We start from the raw sequence: 19029 nt of genomic DNA on the forward strand, positions 1-19029 counted from the left end.
AGCTGCTACCAGGGTCCCCGTAGTGGGGCTGAGGGTCTCACAGCGTCAGTGACTCAAAGCTATCGCCCCTGCTGCACCAAGTCTGTTACTATCGCCCCAGGCTCAAGTCCAGAACACAAGTGTCTGATGAGGCTCCCTGAGAGCCCAGGTATGCATTCACACACACACACACACGCGCGCACACACACACGCACGCGCGCGCGCACACACACACACACACACACACACTCATCCACACAACCCAGCAAACAGAGACGTGACAGTAAATAACACCAAGAAAACCTAAAACTTCTTTGGGGCCATGACCTGATTTCTTCTATAAGAGTGTGCTCCCCACACCCCCAAACACCAGGAGGCTAAGAAAGGGAGGCTCACAGGCCAGGTGATCCCAAAGAGGAGACAAACTAGCAAGCAGGCAAAGGGCCGCCCTGAGCAGCCCTGGCTTGGTTAAGGCTCACCTCCCTGACCTTTACTTACCTCCCTTGTGCCAGCTGGAGGCTCACATTCAAAGCCACACCTGTGCTCCTGCCAGTCCCCTGCCCACGCTGCCCTCCCCGCTACCTCCTCCTGGAATCCACACCAACATTCAGAACTTAGGTGACGCCCTCTCCTCTAGGGAGCTTTTCTCATAGCAAGGTCGCACTTTGCTGACACTGACTGCCCCCCCCCTTCCTCCTCTGACCATTCCCTGTTGGATGAGCCTCGTCACACTATTTGAAGGCTGGTCCAGGGCAAAGGCTGCGTCCTCTTCCCTTGCACCTCTCAGCACCCCGCTCTCTGGGTGCCCATGAATTAGCATTCAAGCTCCCTATTAAATGGGATGAAGGAAGCTAGATGAGGGATGGCTCAGCTGCTTCCAGAAAGACCCTTGTGCTTCAGAGCTCGAGGAAAGCAGGAGGAGGGAGGGAGAGAGGGAGAGGGAGGGAAGGAAAGGCTCACTAAAAGCTTCTCGAATACACAGAAGAGCTGAGCATCAGAACAAAGACTCATTTAAAAGGGCAAAGGAAACACTAGATGGCTGTTAATGGTGAACTGAATATGATAAATTATTGCTTAAATCACTTGGTTTCACTCCTTGTTGTTATGCACAGTTAATTGGAGGGAACGCTGAGCCTGCCGAACGGGGTGGGAGACGGCAGCAATCTCAGGCTTGCAGCTTCTCTAGGACCGCAAAGCCATCACGCAGGGGTGACAAGCATGGGGCCAACCTCACTCCCCAGCCCCCTGCGGTGGCCAGGTCCCCTTACCCACACTCTGGTCCCCAGCGGCTGTAGCTGTTTGCAGCCAAGTCTCCTAAGGGAGAGAGAATCAGAGGGGTGAGCTGAGTGGCAGGAGGTCACCTTATGATCCCCCAGGCTCTGAACACCAACCTTGCCCCACGGGGCCCTACTCAGATGTCTCTCACCCTAAAGAAAGCCAGGTGGCTTCAACAGCAGATTCAATCTCTGTTCAAAAACTTGGATTTTGACTGTTATTTCTTATGTTTCTCTTCTATTTCCTATATATATCCTGAGTTCCTACCAAATTATAAAGCGCTTAGTGGGAGAGAGGGTTAAGGAGACCCAGAAATAAGTAAGACGCAGCTTCTGCCTTCACTCAGCTGAGAGAACAGACATGGAACTCACTGGCTGCATAGAAAAAAAAAAATCTCTAACATTTAATTTAAGACAAAGGATCTGTTAGAGTCTGGGATTTTATTGATAATCCTGTGGCCGAAGGAAGAAGAAGCAGGCAAAGCTAGCCTGATAACAACATCGGCAAAGAAAGAAGTTTCGAAACATTTAGAACTGTTACAGACTAGATTTTCACAAGTAATGTTTACATGACAATTAGTTAGCAAGGCTTGGAGAGTTACAGTTACCTGATATGGGAGACGACATTCAAATGTTGAAGTCTACCCATCTACAAGATAGTTTAACAAATACTATCAAGAGACATTTTTATGGTTACAGAAATAAAAAACAAGGGTTATATAAGACATAGCACAAGTAGAAGGTTGAAGACCCTGCCCCTTTTCCTAAACGTGGATTTAAATTTATATTTAATCTTATGTTTAAAGACTGTTCTCAACCTTCAGTTTTATCACAGGAAAAACTTTTTAATTGCTGTACTCCTTTCATGAAGCTTTTGTGTAAATACATGTTATCTCAGGAGAAAAAGTTTTTTCACAGGAATATCAATTAGAGGTTCACAGACTCTCCTTACAGTCAGGAGTCAGTACTGGGAGAAAAAAAATAATTAATATATATATACATATATATTAATTATTTTTTATAATGATAAAATTACATGTATACATAAAATTTTATAATTATAAAATTATATAAAATACACGTATATATAAAAATATATGTATATATGTGTATACGTGTATATATATACTATATATATACATGTATATATATACAGTATATATATATAATACACATATATGTAATACGTGTGTGTGTGTATATATATATATATATATATATGGAGAGTTAGATACCTTGAAAATTTCTTGTATTTGAAACAACTAATATGCTGGATAAAACATTAAAAGATGAAAAATTAAAATATTTAAAAAGCTCGAAGGACTCTATAGATAAAGACAAAACAGAAACCCTTGGATGGAAAAGAGTGTTGGAACCAGCTTTTACCTAAATCTGCCAAGCCTTAGAGACCTTATGTGTCCAATAGACGGCTGCACAGTGTGTGGGGCAGGACAGAAAGCCTAGGGCTTATCTAAAGTGGGATGTGTCAGAACAGTCCACTGTATAAGGTGGAAGCCTCAAAGTGCTTACACCCACAATGCACAGTAAACAAGAAATAAAATCTGCCTCTAGAAGGAGTCTGGCAGAAGCAAACACAAATCCTTTCAGGAGAAATTCCACTGTGATCCAGGGCCTCAAGCAATTCCCACAATAATGTTTTAATAAAACTCAGCAGTTCACAATCAAAATCACAAAACATGGAAGGAAATAAGTCACCAAGAGCGAGAACCAGTCAAAGCAACAGACAACACAAAGATTTCAGGTGGTAGAATTATCTGACAGGAAATTTAGGAACTGATTTTAAAAAGCTTAAAAATATGAGGGAGCAAGAGACTGTAAATAATGATCTTTGCAAATTTTAAAACGAAACGAAAAATGTCTAGAAAGCAAAACATTTACTAACTGCAATTAGAAATGCAATATACAAGTAAAGCAGCAGATTAGACACATATAAAGAGAAAAATTTTAAACTGGAAGATAAATATAAGGAAATTAGAACAAAGAGGAGCACAGGATGTAAAATTAGTAAGAGGGGTTAGGAGATATGGAAGATAAATTAAGCCTAACATAAGTTCATATTGAAGTTCCAAAAGGAAAAAAATAGAATAAAGAAAAGAACGTTCAAAGTACAGTTGGCAGAAATTCCCAGAACTGTTAGAAAACATCAATCTTTAAGTCCAAGAAGCTCAATAAATCCAAAGAAGGGAAAAAAATTTTTAATAAAAAAAAAAAAATTTCAGAACCTCCAAAGTAACTAGATTCTAAAAGCTTCCATGGAGAAAAGACAGATCATGTACCAACGGATGGTGATGTAATTGACGGTTAACAACTCAACAGCAAAAAAATAATCCGGGAAGGAACCGAATAAAACATCCAATGGAATGGGAGAGAGGAAAAAAAAAAAGTAAACCTGAAATTCCATGTTGACAAAACTATCTTTTGAGAACAACAGTGAAATATAGACAATTTTGGACAAAAACTAGGAAAAGTTTCTCAACAAAAGATCCTCACTAAAAATATACTGTAGTAGGATTCTCACACAGTCGTGACACCAAGACTTTTCTGTCCAGGAAGCAACTTTATTCCTGCCGGCCCCGCTCAGGCTCAGTTGGGTTCCTACCTGAAGAACTGAGCCCCACAGGCCACGTAGCCTCTTTTAAATACATTTTCTATTTCTTTGTCTCCCCTATATGGTAACACACAAACATGCAGTCTGATCAAGTGGTCTCATGTTACAAGGTCCTATAGCCAGGTTGCCTTGAGTTGTTTGTTTGTTTCTTCGTTTCCTCTCCTTAGGGAGGAAACTCTGCCACAATCCCTCAAGCCAAAGAAAAATTTTCCCAGATGGAAAGTCTGAGACACATGAAACGATATTGAGTAAAAATATGTTTTTGAAACATTTTTTTAATGTGTATTTCTGAGACAGAGAGAGACAGAACATGAGCAGGGGAGGGGCAGAGAGAAAGAGAGAGACACAGAATCTGAAGCAGGCTCCGGGCTCCGAGCTGTCAGCACAGAGCCCGACGCGGGGCTCGAACCCACAGACCGTGAGACCATGACCCGAGCCAAAGTCGGTCACGCAAGCAACTGAGCCACCCAGGCGCCCCAAGTAAAAATATGTTAATATGTGGGTAAAGCTAAACAAACACTGACTTTAAAAATTAATAATAATAACAGTAACATTAATAATAATGCTTAATTTGAGGGGTGAAAGGTAGGCTAGAAATAAAATACTGGATCACAGGGAGAAGGATCAAAGCATGCTCAGACCCTTGGATTGTCTAACTCAGTAGGATTAAAATGTTGATTAACTTTAGCGAAGGCATGTTCAAATAACTTGCTAAGAAATAGACACAGAGGGGCGCCTGGCTGGCTCAGTCAGAGGAGCGTGCAATTCGGGGTTGTGGGTTCAAGCCTCGTGTTGGGTTTAGAGAGTACTTAAATAAAACTTAAAAAAAAAAGAAGAAATAGATACAGAGTATATAACTTCTAAACAAGTTGACAAAAAAATTACAATAAAAAGAAGAAGACGAAAACAAGGAGGAGATTGTTGGGCATTCTGCTAGGAGAAATAAGCCAGTCGGAAAAAGATTGCACCTACATGAGGTACTTGGAGTAGTGACTTCATACAGAAAGTAGAACGGCAGTTGCCAGGGGCTAGAGGGAGGGGAGAACAGGGGATTGTTGTTTAACGGATAGAGAGTTTCAGTTTTGCAAGGTGAGAAGAGTTCCCGGGATTTGGTCTCACGACCACGCGAATGTATTTGACGCTTGAACTATACCCTTAAAACAGCTGATGGTAAATTTTATGTCATGTGGATCTTACCACAAGTTTTTTAAAAAGAAAAAAGAACGGAGATTTTCTTTCTTAACAAATTAGAAAACAGTGCAGTATAAGAAGAAAACAATAATGTAGTAGAAATGTATCTTGGTATATCAGAAATTACTGTAAAAGTGAACAGGGCTCTCCAGTTTCAAACAATGTTGTAATATTAGATTTAAAATTAAAACTCCAGGTGTAGGCTCGTTTTGAGACATGATTAAAACAAGGAAACAGAAATACTGAAAGTCAACCAACAAAACACACATACCATGACAAACCAAGTTTCCATAGTTATGAGTATTGTTTCTCGCTTTTTACACACTCGAAGCATCCACTCACACCCCACATTAGACGTTTCTGCGTGCAGGGGACATTACTGAAGGTCTTGGGAGATGGTGACAGGGCCTGCACATTGCAGGTATACAAACCTTTTCAAACCAAAGTTTGAACAGTTCTTTGGTCACCCCTCAAAGTCCCATGCCTCAAGTGACCTCACTGGCTTAGTCCTGCTCCCTCCACCCACCCCTCTGGCAGCCAGGGTCTCCAATCCTCCCTGGTCTTTGTTCTGAGCAAGTCAGTTTTCTCTCGTCCCTCTGTCCAAACTCAGAGGAGCCTTCCTCCTCAGAAGGTAGTGACTTATCACTACCTGTAGAACTAGAAGTGGCCGGAGAAATAATTTAATATCCAATACGGCTCACAGAGTGTAGATCATTCGAGAGCAGTGGTTCCTAACTAGGGTTGAGAAGCAAATCCTCTGAAAGCCTCCCTTCAAACCCTCTCAATCAGATGTCTTATGGTGAATTTGGATCCATGTGCATTTCTGCTAAAAAAAAAAAAAAAAAGGAAAAAGAAAATGACATGAACAAAATTATTGTTGCTGAGTACACAGTGATTACTCCAAACAAAACGAAACGAAACAGTAGGTTTCTGCTTCACAACGAATTTCCACCAGGCTAGTCCAACGCTCATAGTTTGTCTGAAATGTTATGGTTTCTTCCCTGGCCATCGCTTCTCGGCCTTTTGGCCAAGATGGAGTGCAGTTTCCTCCCTGGCCATCGCTTCTCGGCTTCTGTTCCTCTTCCCCTCCATCCGCCCGGCACACAAGCACTCCTGAGACCACAGCTGCTCAGAAGGCGTGGAGGACCCCCGCATTAGCTACTGAATTAAGAGTTGCACAACCTTGAACACGTCACTTAAGCCCTCTGTGCCTCGGTTTCCTCCTCTGTGAATTATAGGAAACAAAACTCACATGAGGCATGAGGCTGATAGGAGAAGGAACACTTAGTGTTTGAAAAGCCTTTCAAACATTGCCTGACACATCATAAGCACTCGACAAATGTCAGCTGTTACCACTGTTGGTTATTTTATTTTCTTTTTTGCTCTGTCTTGCTTTGCTCACAACTGTCCACCCTGCAGATAAAGCTGTGCACTGTGGCCCTACCCTCACTGACGCTTCTTGACTCATTGCATGCTGTGACTCAAACTGGACCATCTCCATTGCCCCCAAACATGCCCATGAGTTCCTATCCCTGCACTTTAGATCACTCTGTAATTTCCACTTGGAATGCATGCTTTTTCTCTCTACATATTGGTTAATAGGCTGATGGGCCATTTTCTTAAAGGTGTAACTCAAATATTACTTTCTCTCCAGACGTTCCTCTTGTTGCCACCATCCTGTATCAGATTTGCATCACCTCCAAACGGGAATATTTGCAGAGTCAAACAACCCTCATCCTCTCTCCACCAATGTCACCATCCTTGATGCTTCCAGAAAATTCTCTTCTCCTGAGACGAACATTCTCTGATTACCTGGGATGTGCCAAGCACCGCTAGAACCTTCTACAATATTTCAGTACTCGTCACAAGCACCCTCGTGAAGCGGGTATTACCATGCTTATTTTACAGACAAGAAAGCTGCTACTCAGAGCCAAGGTCACAGAGCTAGTGGTGGAGGGTCCAGAATTTCGAACCAGGTCTGTTTCCTCAATTCCACAAGTATGGTCTCTGAGCTGCGTTTGCAACGTTTGCCATTTCTGTTTACCACCTAACTATTAACTTACCATTTTTATTTAAATCAAGCCAAATTTTAGTCTTAAATATGTTCTTCTGAGAAAATCTGAATGTTACTACTATCCATTAAAAACTGACAACACTTGCCATAGATAGAAAGTAATCCTGAATAACAATACCGGGAAGGTGCCATTAGGCCTCGCCTGCCCCTCCAGCCTTGAAGCCCTTCATTCTTCCCCTGCCCTTTCCACTCTGGTCACAACAGTTTGCTTTCTGTTCTCAGTGCTTGCCATGCCCCCTGAAGCCACAGGGTATTTGCACACGCTGTTCCCCCACTCGGAACACTCTTCCCCACTCTTCTAGCTTACTCTGAAACTCCTTCAGGCCTTGGGGCACCTGGGTGGTGCAATCAGCTGAGCGTCCGACTCTTGATTTCGGCTCAGGCCATGATCTCATGCTTGGTGAGATTGAGCCCTGCCTCAGGCTCTGTGCTGACACGGCTGAACCTGCTTGGGATTCTCTCTCCCACTCTCTCTGCCCCTCCCCCACTTTGCACAAGCTCTCTCTCTCTCTGTCTCTCAATAAACTTAAAAGAAACTATGAAAAAAATTCCTTCCGGCCTTCCAGATACCAGTGTAAAATATTTCCCTGGGAAAACCTTCACAGACCTCCCTGAGTGAACTGAATCCCCCTACTCTCAGGTCTCAGAGCACTGCTGGTCTCTCCTCAGCACTTCTGCCAGCAACACTCTTCTTTTCTTTTCTCTTTTTAGATTTTTTTTTAATGTTTGTTTATTTCTGAGAGACAGAGACCGACAAAGCATGAGCAGGGGAGGGGCAGAGAGACAGGGAGACACGGAATCCAAAACAGGCTCCAGGCTCTGAGCTGTGAGCACAGAGCCCGACCTCACTACCCGTGAGATCACGACCTGAGCCCAAGTCGGACACTCAAACTGACTGAGCCACCGAGGCGCCCCATCCACCACACTTTTCCGTTTGTCCACTAACATCGGTCTTTCCCACCGGCTCATGTAAATTCCACCAGGGGTATGCACGCTGTTGGTTTTGCTCACCACTGCATTTCCAGAGTCAAGCACAGGCACTTAATGGTATTTGCTGAACGAATGACTCGCTGAACGAATGAACGATTCCTGGATTTTGGAGATAGCAAGTAGTGAAGTCCTGCAATTCCTTGTGGGTGTAGCAGGGAAGTCTTCTGTTCCCTGCTCAGCTTCTGTGTCTCTGATTGGACGGTGAGGCATGGATTTGCCTGACAAGCCTGCAGGGTGGTCCTCTGAAGCTTCTGGATCTCCCCGTCTCCACTGCCGACCTCTAATGCGTGCCCTCATGCTCTGGCACCTGGACCATCATAACACACCCCTCCGGTCCCTGTCTTCTTCAACCGATTCGCCACACAGTCAAAAATTCATAGATGAGCAGACTGTCTCTTAGCTGAAAAACCCTCGGTCCCCAAGATGTCCTCAAAACCCCCCAGCAAACATTTAAGGCCCTCTTCAGTGCGGCCCCAACCTCACATCCAGCCTCTGTGAAGAATGGGAGAAAGAAGGGGCTCCTTTCCAGGGGCAAAGTGGTTTTTAAAACATCTTTCCGGGGAGGGAAGTTAATGGGTGAACAGCACAACAAAAGACCCAGAACCACCACACGCAGCCGTGGCACGGCGATCTTAGTCAGTGGGAGTCAGGGGTCACCGCTACCACGCGCCCTCCCTGCAGGGACTCAGGCACGTCCCTACCCGTGGACTCTCCAAGTCCGTACCAGGATCCGCAACAGATCGTAAACTGAATGCCACTGGAAAGGCAGGATGACAAGGAGAAATGCGTGAGAGGCTGCTCTAACTGTAACCGGGCTGCGAGGGCATCCGAGCCCAGGAGAGATCTGGGGGCTTTTCGAGTTTCCAGTAGGTGCTGGTGTCCAGCAGGGAGGAGCTCACGGTACAGTCAGGTCAGACGCAGATTTTGGTCCTGAGCTTTGCTGCATCAGGAGCATTTCATTTATTAATAAAACAGTTGTGACTGCTATCCTGGGCAGCCTCTTCCCAGCATCAGGATTCCAGGGAAGCCAAATTAGTACCCAGAAGTTCACTCACTGGGTGGAAGTGAGCCGGAGGGGACCAGACAGTTGTAGACATATTTTTGTTTGTTTGTTTCATAACCAAGACTACACAGGGCCTGGGATGTTCGATGTAGTGGGGAACTGGCCTGCCTAAAACCCAGAGTGAGGTACTCAAGAATGCCAGACGCCGTGCCTCCCTCCCTAGGCTGCAGCTGAATAAACCTTGACATTGGTTTTCTCCCATCTACCTTCGTCTACCCTCTCTGTGGGTACATGTCTGTCATTACCATGTCACCGTTTCTAAGGCTACAGTTTATTTGATGTGGCTCCTTATCTTCCTCATTCGGAAAAACCGGAATCTCAAATCACCCATGGGTTTACAAGCCTTCTCTGGCATTGGGCTTCCCATCTATTAGCCAAATTCTTAGCACCCAGGGATGTCGCTTCCTGACCTGAGGGACAAATGCAAGGGTGCAACTGTCTCGCCTTGCACCTTAATTATATTTCCAAGAAGTGGTTCAGAAAAAAAGAGACCTGGAAAATGGCGTCAAGTTGGCTCCAGTATGAATCAGAGCTGTCTGCTGAGGAGAACTGAAAACCAAGGGCAGCCAGTGCCTCCCCCCCCACCCCAGCCCCAGCCCTATGGGGCTGTCTTCAGGGATCAGTCTCGAGTCTCTCTTTCTGCACCCTTATCCACGGTCTTGGGAAAGGGCAGCAGGCCATCCAACTTAAGGCAGGCTTTTGAGGTTCAAGTGCCATAGTGGCCATCCTAGGGCAAAGACGAGGCTAGCTACAGGTCAAACAACAGGAACATTCCAGTTCAAAACACGCGAGGGATGGGGAGTGACCTCACTCAACCTCAGACTTTCCAATGAGTGGGATGAATCTGACACAGAGTGCAAAGTGAGACACGACTGACTCAGAACTATGCAAACGAGTATAAGACAAACGTAGGGACTGGGGTCAACACCAGGCCCTATTTAGAGCTGTGATGAAGGACCAAAAAACTGAGGAGGAAACAGTAGCCCTGATACCTGGTCTGTTGGGATCACACCTGGAGCGGCCCAGGATGCAGAATTCCTGGAACTTTTAATGAGTATAAAGGGCATTTTCCACAGAGCAAGAGGAAATGAGCTTTACTCCCAGCAAAGTGCACAGATCGCCCTGGTCCGCTAAGCATCGCTGTTCCTAATGGTTTAATAGGCCCTGGTGAAACAGTAGGTGAGCCCCTGACTTAAATGGAAAAGTCTGAGTTTATAGAATACAGCCCCACAGAGCTAATAAAGCAGGGTGGGGAGCTACTTAAAGTTGCTACTCCTGCGTGAACCTAAAGGGACATAAAAGAACCCTATGGACTGTTCTACTGGAATAAGCCGAAAGAACGGTTTCGTTTACTAAGGGAAGGAGATTCCTGTGAGAGTAGGCAATCAGCAGAAATACTGCATGAGAGCTACAACAGCAAAGCATTATGCGGTTACCTGAAATGTGTCGTGCTACATCATAAAGATGGTTGATGGCTTAGGAAAGGGGTGACGGCAGGAGGGGGAAGCCAGGAAGGAGGGCCCTGGCCCAGGGTCGGGAGCCTGGGCTGTCATGTAACATCTACCTGTTCATTGTAAGCTTGGGGGGCCTCATTCTGGGCCTTGGCTTCTACATCTGTGAAGTGCTGTAATAATAATAGCAACCAACACTTGGTTCCCTCCAGATGGCAGATGCACGTTCCAAGCACCTTGTATGCAGTTATTTCGTTTAATTGTCACAACGATCTCATGAGGTAGGAGAAGAAAATTTCTGATTTCTCTGAAAAACAAATCAGGAAGCCTGACAATGTTGGGCGCCAGTCCAACATAGCAGAAAAAAGCCAGAGCTGAGAAGAAGCTGGGCTTTTTTAAGTGAGACCATCGGCCACACCATCACACTCCTATCATACTGTTTATTTTCTTTATGGTGCCTGGATGGCTCTTGCAGCAGGTGGGCTTGTGGCTCCTGGGTTCAAGGTCTCCATGATCCCGCCCTCTACTCCTGAGAGTTGGTGTTCTTTGCTCTGCATCACCCCGCCCAGAGTGATCAGGCCGCTCATTTCTCAACACTCAGGCCTCAGACAGAGGGTGCTGGGTGTTGGGCCCCCCATTCAAGGACTCCAAGGTAGCAGGCACTGGGGACAGAGGGCGGGCACTACGCTGCCCTGTAAAGTGGTGTTTCAATGGACACTGGGTCCTCTGCAGCCTGCCTACCCCTGAGCCAGAAGCTTGAGTCTCATTTGAATGGGGAAAGAAAGTAGTAAAGAACAAGGACATTCTGAAACCCCCAGGCACTGTGCCAGGATGAATGAGGACCCTCCTATCCTAGAGGCAAGACAAGATGTGACACTAAGTCAAGTTATTCAACCTCTCTATGCGTTGGCTTTCCTCAACTATAAATTAATAATAGTCCCTACCTCATAAGGAGGCTGCGAGAAGCACAGTAAGAACCCCTATAGGTTGCCAAAAACTCTGGTCCCAGTCCTTTGGCCATCATAAGAGAACTGCGGGTTCATAAAACAATGATCTATCTCTATTAAAAAAACAAAAACAAAAGCAAAAACCTTTTTCTGCTTAAGCTAGCTTGTTTTGGGTTTCACCCACCAGGAAGTTAGAAACCGAACCTACTTAGAGATGAGCTTACACATTATAAATCCTTCAAGTCTGTGTGGTTCTTCCATTACTCTCTTTCTAAATGGTCCTCTGGTGCAGGTCAAGGTCAGTTCACTGGTTTGTTTCCAGGACTAGAATGGGGTAAAATGAAATCCTGCTCATCACATTTCTAATTCCTTTTAGTCCAATCGCTTTGGGAAGGTTTCCAGAGCAGTCACCATTCCCCAACCTCAACCACCAGACCAAAGGAGGAATCCTGGAGCAGTCTTGCTCTATGACCTTGGTCATATGGTCCTTTTCACTAGGAGCTCTCTCTAACCACATTTCTCCAGTTGGGTTTACTCATTCTTCATCTGCGGCCCCTGCCCTGGGGCAGGTGCTCTATTCAGAAACTTCAGAGCTGCCCAACGCCTGCTCCTTCCTGGCCCTTCAACACTGCCTTCCATCAAATTCTGCTCCCCCTGGCTTCTCATAATTGCTATTTTAGCTTAAATAGGAAAGAGTTGGTTTCTGTTGCTTGCAACTCAAGAACCTTGGCTTTAATACGATACCTCACCTGTGAGGGAAAGAGACTAGATGGGGAAAGGGAGCTGTTTATATAGAGTTGTCAAGAAAGGCCTTTCTAAGGAGGCAAAATTTCTGATGATCCTTCAACAAAGTGTGTGAACAAGGCAGGCAAGGGGTTGGGAAGGAGCATTCTAGGAAGGCAACAGTAAATGCAAAGACCTTGAGGTGGGAACATCATCAAGGAGTAGCAAGGAGGTCAGTGTGGCTAGAGCCAAGTGAACAAGCGAGTGGAAGGAGTCGAGGGCAGAGAGCTAGGCAGGAGCTGGATCCTGAAGCGTCTCTAGGCTGCAGTGAGGGGTTGTGGTTTTATGATATGGTAAGAGCCCCTAAAGGGCTTGAACAGAGTGACCTATTCTGATTTAAAAACCAAACGTATTTCTGGCTGGTTGTCTTGAGAACTTCCCATGGAAGACAAGTGTAGGAACAGAAAGGCCAGTGAGGACACTATTTCAGGAGTCCACAAACACACACTATTTTAGGAAGTGACTGTGGCTTGGGTGCAAGTCAGGGTAGTGGAGGTGGGGAAGAGTGGACATACTTGTGATAAGGTTTTAAGGAAAAGGGGCCTTAAAAAACGTGTTGATGTGGGGTGGGAGGGGAAGAAAAGAATCCAGTTTTACTCTTGGATTTTGGACTGAACCACAGAGTAGATGGAGTTGCCATCTGCTGGGATGGTGGAAACCATGGGAGAGAGAGGCCTGTCATTGTATTCGTCATCTAGCTCCATAACAATGACCACAAAATTTAGTGGCTTACAGTAACAATAAACTGTCACTATCTCACTGTTTCTGTGAGTGGCCACAGAATTCAGGAGGGGCCAGCTGGGTGCTTCTGACTCAGGCTCTTTCATGAGGCTGCAAGGAAGCTGTTGACTGGGGCTGCAGCCCCTGTAAGTCCTCTTTGGGGTCAGAGGATGTGCTTTGCAAGTGGCTCACTCACTGGCCGGCGGGCTGTGCTTGCCATTGGTAGGCAACTTCCGTTACTCACTACCTAGCTAGACCTCTCTCCAATCTCCTTAGTGTCCTTACAACACGACAGCTGCCTTACTCCAGGCAAGTGATGTAAAACCCCTTATGACTTAGCCTCAGCAGTCATACTCTGTTATTCCCATAGTATCCTGTTGGTTACAAAGGTTGGCCCTATTCAGTGTGAGAGGGGCATGATCCCAGGGGACAAAAATGACTAGGAGCCATCTTGGTGACTGGCTCCCACACCGTCCACACTGATGCTAGAACACAATGCAGACAGAGCAATCAGGGTGTTGAGGGGCCCACCTGGCAAAAGGGACCTGGAGAATAGGATTAGAGCAGATTTTAGAGGTACAAATGAGAAAACGGGAGTGATTCCAGACGTGTAAAAGTGGACTTGAGTGGGGCGCGATGTTCCCCGTTAAGAGGCGAGCTGGGCTAGAGAGACACAAAGCCCTATTTGTGGATAGGGCTTGTGGATTCCTGCTTGGGGTTCAGAACACACGGAGGGGCCCACAAGAGTTAATGAATCATCATACAGGGAGGTGACCGTATCTGCTGAAGGAAGAGGAAACCTGGAGCTGAAGATATAAAAGAAATCGACTAAGGCTAGTGGTCAGTGTTGAGATACAAGCATCCCCACCCTACAAACACACACCCCTCTCTTCTTTTACAGGAGTCACTGTTACCTTACAGGTCTGGCTAACGGCACAGGTATGCCTGGGACCCATATCCCTAGTTTATGCCTTCTGCCACAGGTGATCCAGGTGACAGGATCTCTCCCAGTGTCCGAAACTTCTCAAAGACTTCACCAAGGAATGTGGGTCAAATACTGAGGAAGGTATTAATCTCCCTGAGACACTCTGAGACCAAGAGTTGGCTCCTAAGAGCAGGCAGCACACGAAGGAGGAAGCTCTCCACCCCTGTGATCTGAAGGGTTGTAACCTCAGCTCCGAGATGGTCACCTTGTGAACACTATCAAACTCAGCCTGGGCACTGACACGTCCATAAATGCTAACTGATCGGATTTACTGAGTCTTCCCTTAAAAATGCAAAGACCGGGCTCTGTGAACGCCCAGGTCGGCTCCCTCGGCGAGCCCAGGTCCTGTCTTGCCCCAGGACTGGCCTTAAGGAAGAGTTCTCTTAACAAAGGACCGTGCCTCATACCCATCCGTCCTCGCCAGTGGCAGGGCATTTTCCCACCCTGTGCCATCCCCAGCCTCCATCCACAGAAGCACATGCGTTCGCTTTGCTATCCCATGAGGGATCTAGGCACAAATTCTGCAGCTGAGCCTCTGATTAAGCCTGAAGGCGACAGTCAAGCTGCCCTGCCTACAGGACCAAGTTTATCATTTGCAGCGCCCCGTGCAAATGGAACCGTGAGGTTCCTTGTTCCTACATTATTAAGAATTTCAAAATGGTGACAGCAGAGCATTAAACCAAGTGCAAGGCCCTTCGAAGTGCAGGGCTCTGTGTGGCTGCACAAGGCTGCACACACACCAAGCCGGCCCTGCCCACCTGTCCCTTCCCCTGAGTCCATAGCTTTGATGCCTGCCATTGACATTCATCCTGCCAGTCTCCCTGTGTGCCCCCTCCAGCCCTGGGCTGGGCCACACAGGACCCTGAAGGAGAAATATTCTTCCTTCCTCTACTTATTATCCATCTTGTACTCTCTGAGCCTAAGCAATTGCATCTGCCCCCCTCCCTGGCCTCCACGTATCCTGTGGTCTCCATCATCAAAGTTTCCGGACCATCCCATCCCTCCTCCTTACAATGTTCTTCCTACTTTGGGGCAGCAGTGGCAGCCCAATAGCCCACACTCACCCTCTCGGATCACCTTCCAGTCTCTTTCTGTCTCCGGTGATCCCACACGTGCCTCTCACCTCTGTCCAGCTCCGCTCCATTTTCCCCACCGTTGCTCTCAAGGCCCTCTACCCATTTCTCCATTGTTACCAAGCTTTTGCCTGACAAGGACCATACACAAATTTGGGGACATTCCAATCCTTTCCAAAAACCCTTTTCAGATCTTTTTTAGGACAGCTACCTTTTAAAGATATTTTATAAGTGGCAAACGATATCCAAAAGTTTGTTTGTTTTATGGTAAATGATTTTGTCAATGAGAAAATGGAATTTGGATGGGTTAGGTAAATTGTCCAAGGTCACACAACTAGGAAGTGGCAAAGCTAAGGCAGGATTTCAGCACCTGCTGACTCCGGCCACAGTTTCTAAAGTAATTAGGAATTAGAGGGGTCATAAAAAAAAATAAATAAAGCAACAACGACATAAAGGAATAAGACAATGGTGGTTTTCAAAAACGATGGCTGTGTGTTCTTTGGCATTATTGAGTGGTGGGGTATCTGTGTTCCTTCCTTTGAGTCTGAGCACGCTTATGACTGCCTCAATCAATAGAATGGGTCAGAAGTGATGCTAGGTCAAAAAAGGTCTGTCAAGTGCTCCTGGGAGGCTCACTTTGGGGAAAGCCAGCCCCCGTGTAAGGGTACCAAGTACCTTGAGACTGCCATGCTACAGGGGCCACACGTGGGGCTCTACTCAATAGCACCAGCTGAGCCCCATGATAGCCAACATCAACTGCCAGCCATTGATAAGCAACCCTGGACATCCACCCAGGTGGACCCTTAGAAGATTCTAGCCCCAGCTGTCAAGTGACCCTCGTGGGTAAGTCTTCCCAGCAGACGCCCCAGAAAGAAGACACCATCCTCACTGTTGCCCTGTCTGAATCCCTGAGCCACACAACCTGTGAATATAATGAAATGGTCGTTGCGAGACCATTAGTTCTGGGGTGACCTGTAATGCCGCGGTAACCAGAACAGACGTAGACAGGCCGTACATCTGTCCGCTGAGGTTTAAGTCATAAATTTCACATGACTTCTTCTAACAGTGTTCTCTTAATAGACAACAAGGAGGTGCTCTTGGAAGATGTGCTTGGGAGAAGCAAGGCTTCTTCCCCGCTCCTCATTCACACTCCTCGCTCCAGCCAGGTTTGCTTTCTGGAAAGAAGTGGACAAGCTGGAGTTTCACATCCAGTGCTGTATTAAGGTCTCTGCACTTCAGTTCCTCTTCTATAAATGACAGATGGGGTGTGATTTTTCACTTTGTGGATCTGGTGGGGGGTGAGGGAGGGTCCCGGAAAGTGAAGGCATAAACCTATTCACTCTAAGGGGATCACAGAGGCCACCTACCATCTGTTCCCCGTCCTGCCTACTCCACAGCCCCCCTCGCCTTGAGGCCTGGGAGATACAGCTTGACTTGGTCCAAACAACGTTCCCAGCCCAAGCCATTAACTCGAGAGCCTCTCACAGCTGCCATCCTTCCCCTCTAGTTTGCACCTTTCCAATAAAAGCATTGCCTCTTTTGATTACAAGAGAATTCTCCGCTCTAATTGACTTCCAGGCATTAAAGTTTTACTGAGATGATCTCAGAAGCTCCCTGGGGACAGGAGAAGTGCCGAGCAGTGCCGCCCTGAGGGCCCTGGTGCGAGGGAAGAGTTTCTAAAACTGTTTGCTCTAAATTTTGGCAGGGCACCTTCTGGGGCATATAAAGAGCAGCTCAAAACAAGAGAAGCCCTCCATTTTCCTCTCACCCCAAGCCCTGGACAAGAGGGGCAGCTGGGTCCCAGGTCCCTGCTGCAGCTCACTGATCTCTGTGACAGGGGACAGAGCAGGACAGAGATATGGAGGCACCTGTGTTCCTGCCCCAACTCTGTTCAAGCGGTGCCTTTACAGAGACACAAAGAAGAGGCGTGGCCCCTGCCTTGACAGTCAGCAGGACACATGCACATATGACAGACGGTGGGACAATACGAGGCAGTATAATTGGGTGCCAAATTAAATGGCATGATTAGCACTAAAAGAGGTAAACTGGAGGGGAGCAGGGATTAGGGCTAATTGAAGAAGGTTTCCTAGTAAGGAGGAAACAAGTGCTAGGCTTTTGAGAAGAAGAAGAAGAAGAGTAAACATGTATTTATTTTTTTAATGCACCCATTTTAATGTTTTATTTATTTTTGAGAGAGCGAGAGAGACAGGGTATGGGTGGGGGAGGGGCAGAGAGAGAGGGAGACACAGAATGGGAAACAGGCTCCAGGCTCCGAGCCGTCAGCACAGAGCCCGACGCGGGGCTCGAACACGTGAACTGTAAGGTCATGACCTGAGCCCAAGTGGGACGCTCAACCGACTGAACCACCCAGGAGCCCACTTACACACCACTTGCTTTGTGCCAAATCCTGCCCCAAGCCCTTTACACACTTTAGCATATTTTACTCCTCGTAACAACCCTTTGAGGTGGATTCTGCTTTTAATCCCCTTTTACAGATGAGAAAATCATGGCACGAAAATGTTGAGTAACTCAGCTAGAATCAGAGTTAGCAAATGGTAGCACGGATGTGCAGCCAGAAAGTCTGACTCGGGAATCTGTCCTTTACCACTACATGGTGCCGCCATTCAAGGCATTAATACAAAGAGGTGAGGGGACAGGGAAAGGAGGAGACCCTACAGGTGAAAGGCACAGAGGTGGGGCTGCGCTCTTCATTCAGTGGCCAATCACATCTTTCCTCTGACTCCTGGGAAAAAAAGGAAGCGTGCGTATGGCTTTATATGCTTAGCAAATTTCTGGAACGATACACACAAAAACATGTTATCAGTGATTACCTCTTAAGAGTGGAAATGGAAGCGAGTAGGGGGGAAGGAAGAGGAGCTCTTACTTTTTACTTTGTACTTTCCAAATGTGAGAAATTTTTGTCTTGTGTCACTTTTACAATTCTATATTGTTTGGTTAAAAATGAACAAAGGAAAGACTCTCCTCCACCTGCCCCCACCATTCCTTTAAGGGAATGTCAAGAGGGGGAAAACAGATTAAGCCAGAGCCAGTCCTTGGGCTACGGGAGTAGCCAGGGACCATGAGCCTCTGTATCCTGTCCTCCCCAGAGTGAGCTGGGGACCCGCCTTCCTGCCATGCAGAGGGCCCATCCTTCGGTCCCAGGATGCCAAGCTTACCCCCACCACTCCTTTCTCTAGGAGCCCCCCCCAGCTTTCCACTCACCAGTACATGTTTGCAAAGATCCCAAAGAGAGCTATAGACCCATGTTTTATAATTTTTTAATTAATTGAGAACCTACAAAAATTCAGAAATTCCATATAAACATTTGGATTTCTTATCTCTTTTGACCAAACCAGAAGACCTGCCAACCATAGGCCTTCATTCTCGCTGGGCAACTTGGGAGCTGAGCTGAGGTTCCTGGCCCGTTCAACAGGACCCATGCTGTTTGCCTCTGTCTTTACCACCCCCTATATTTTCTTATTAAGTCTAAATGCCATCGATATGGCATCTATGCATTTCTTTCTCTTATAACTGGTGTCCTTCCTCAGCTACGTCACCTGCTGGGCCCTGAAAAGCAGTCTAATTTTCAGTTTGTGGTTTAGATTGCAAATAATTCCCAGTTGTCTCACAACTCTATTCTCCCCACGATCCTGGAGCACAGGAACAAAGTCCAACACATCCTTTCCATTCTGTGCGTCCTCTATCAGTGAGACGTTTCATTGAGGGCCTGACGAACTGATCTGTCAAAGTTAATTTCAGGGTAAAGACCCAGATTTCAATCTATCCAGGATGGGTCACGGCCAAATCATCCATACAGCTCCCCCTCATGAATGCTGTGCTTTTATGCCTCAAAACGTTAATAGACAACAC

This window comes from Herpailurus yagouaroundi, unplaced genomic scaffold (genome assembly GCF_014898765.1).
Source record: "Herpailurus yagouaroundi ecotype Mexico unplaced genomic scaffold, PumYag 159, whole genome shotgun sequence".
Classification (NCBI taxonomy): Eukaryota; Metazoa; Chordata; class Mammalia; order Carnivora; family Felidae; genus Herpailurus; species Herpailurus yagouaroundi.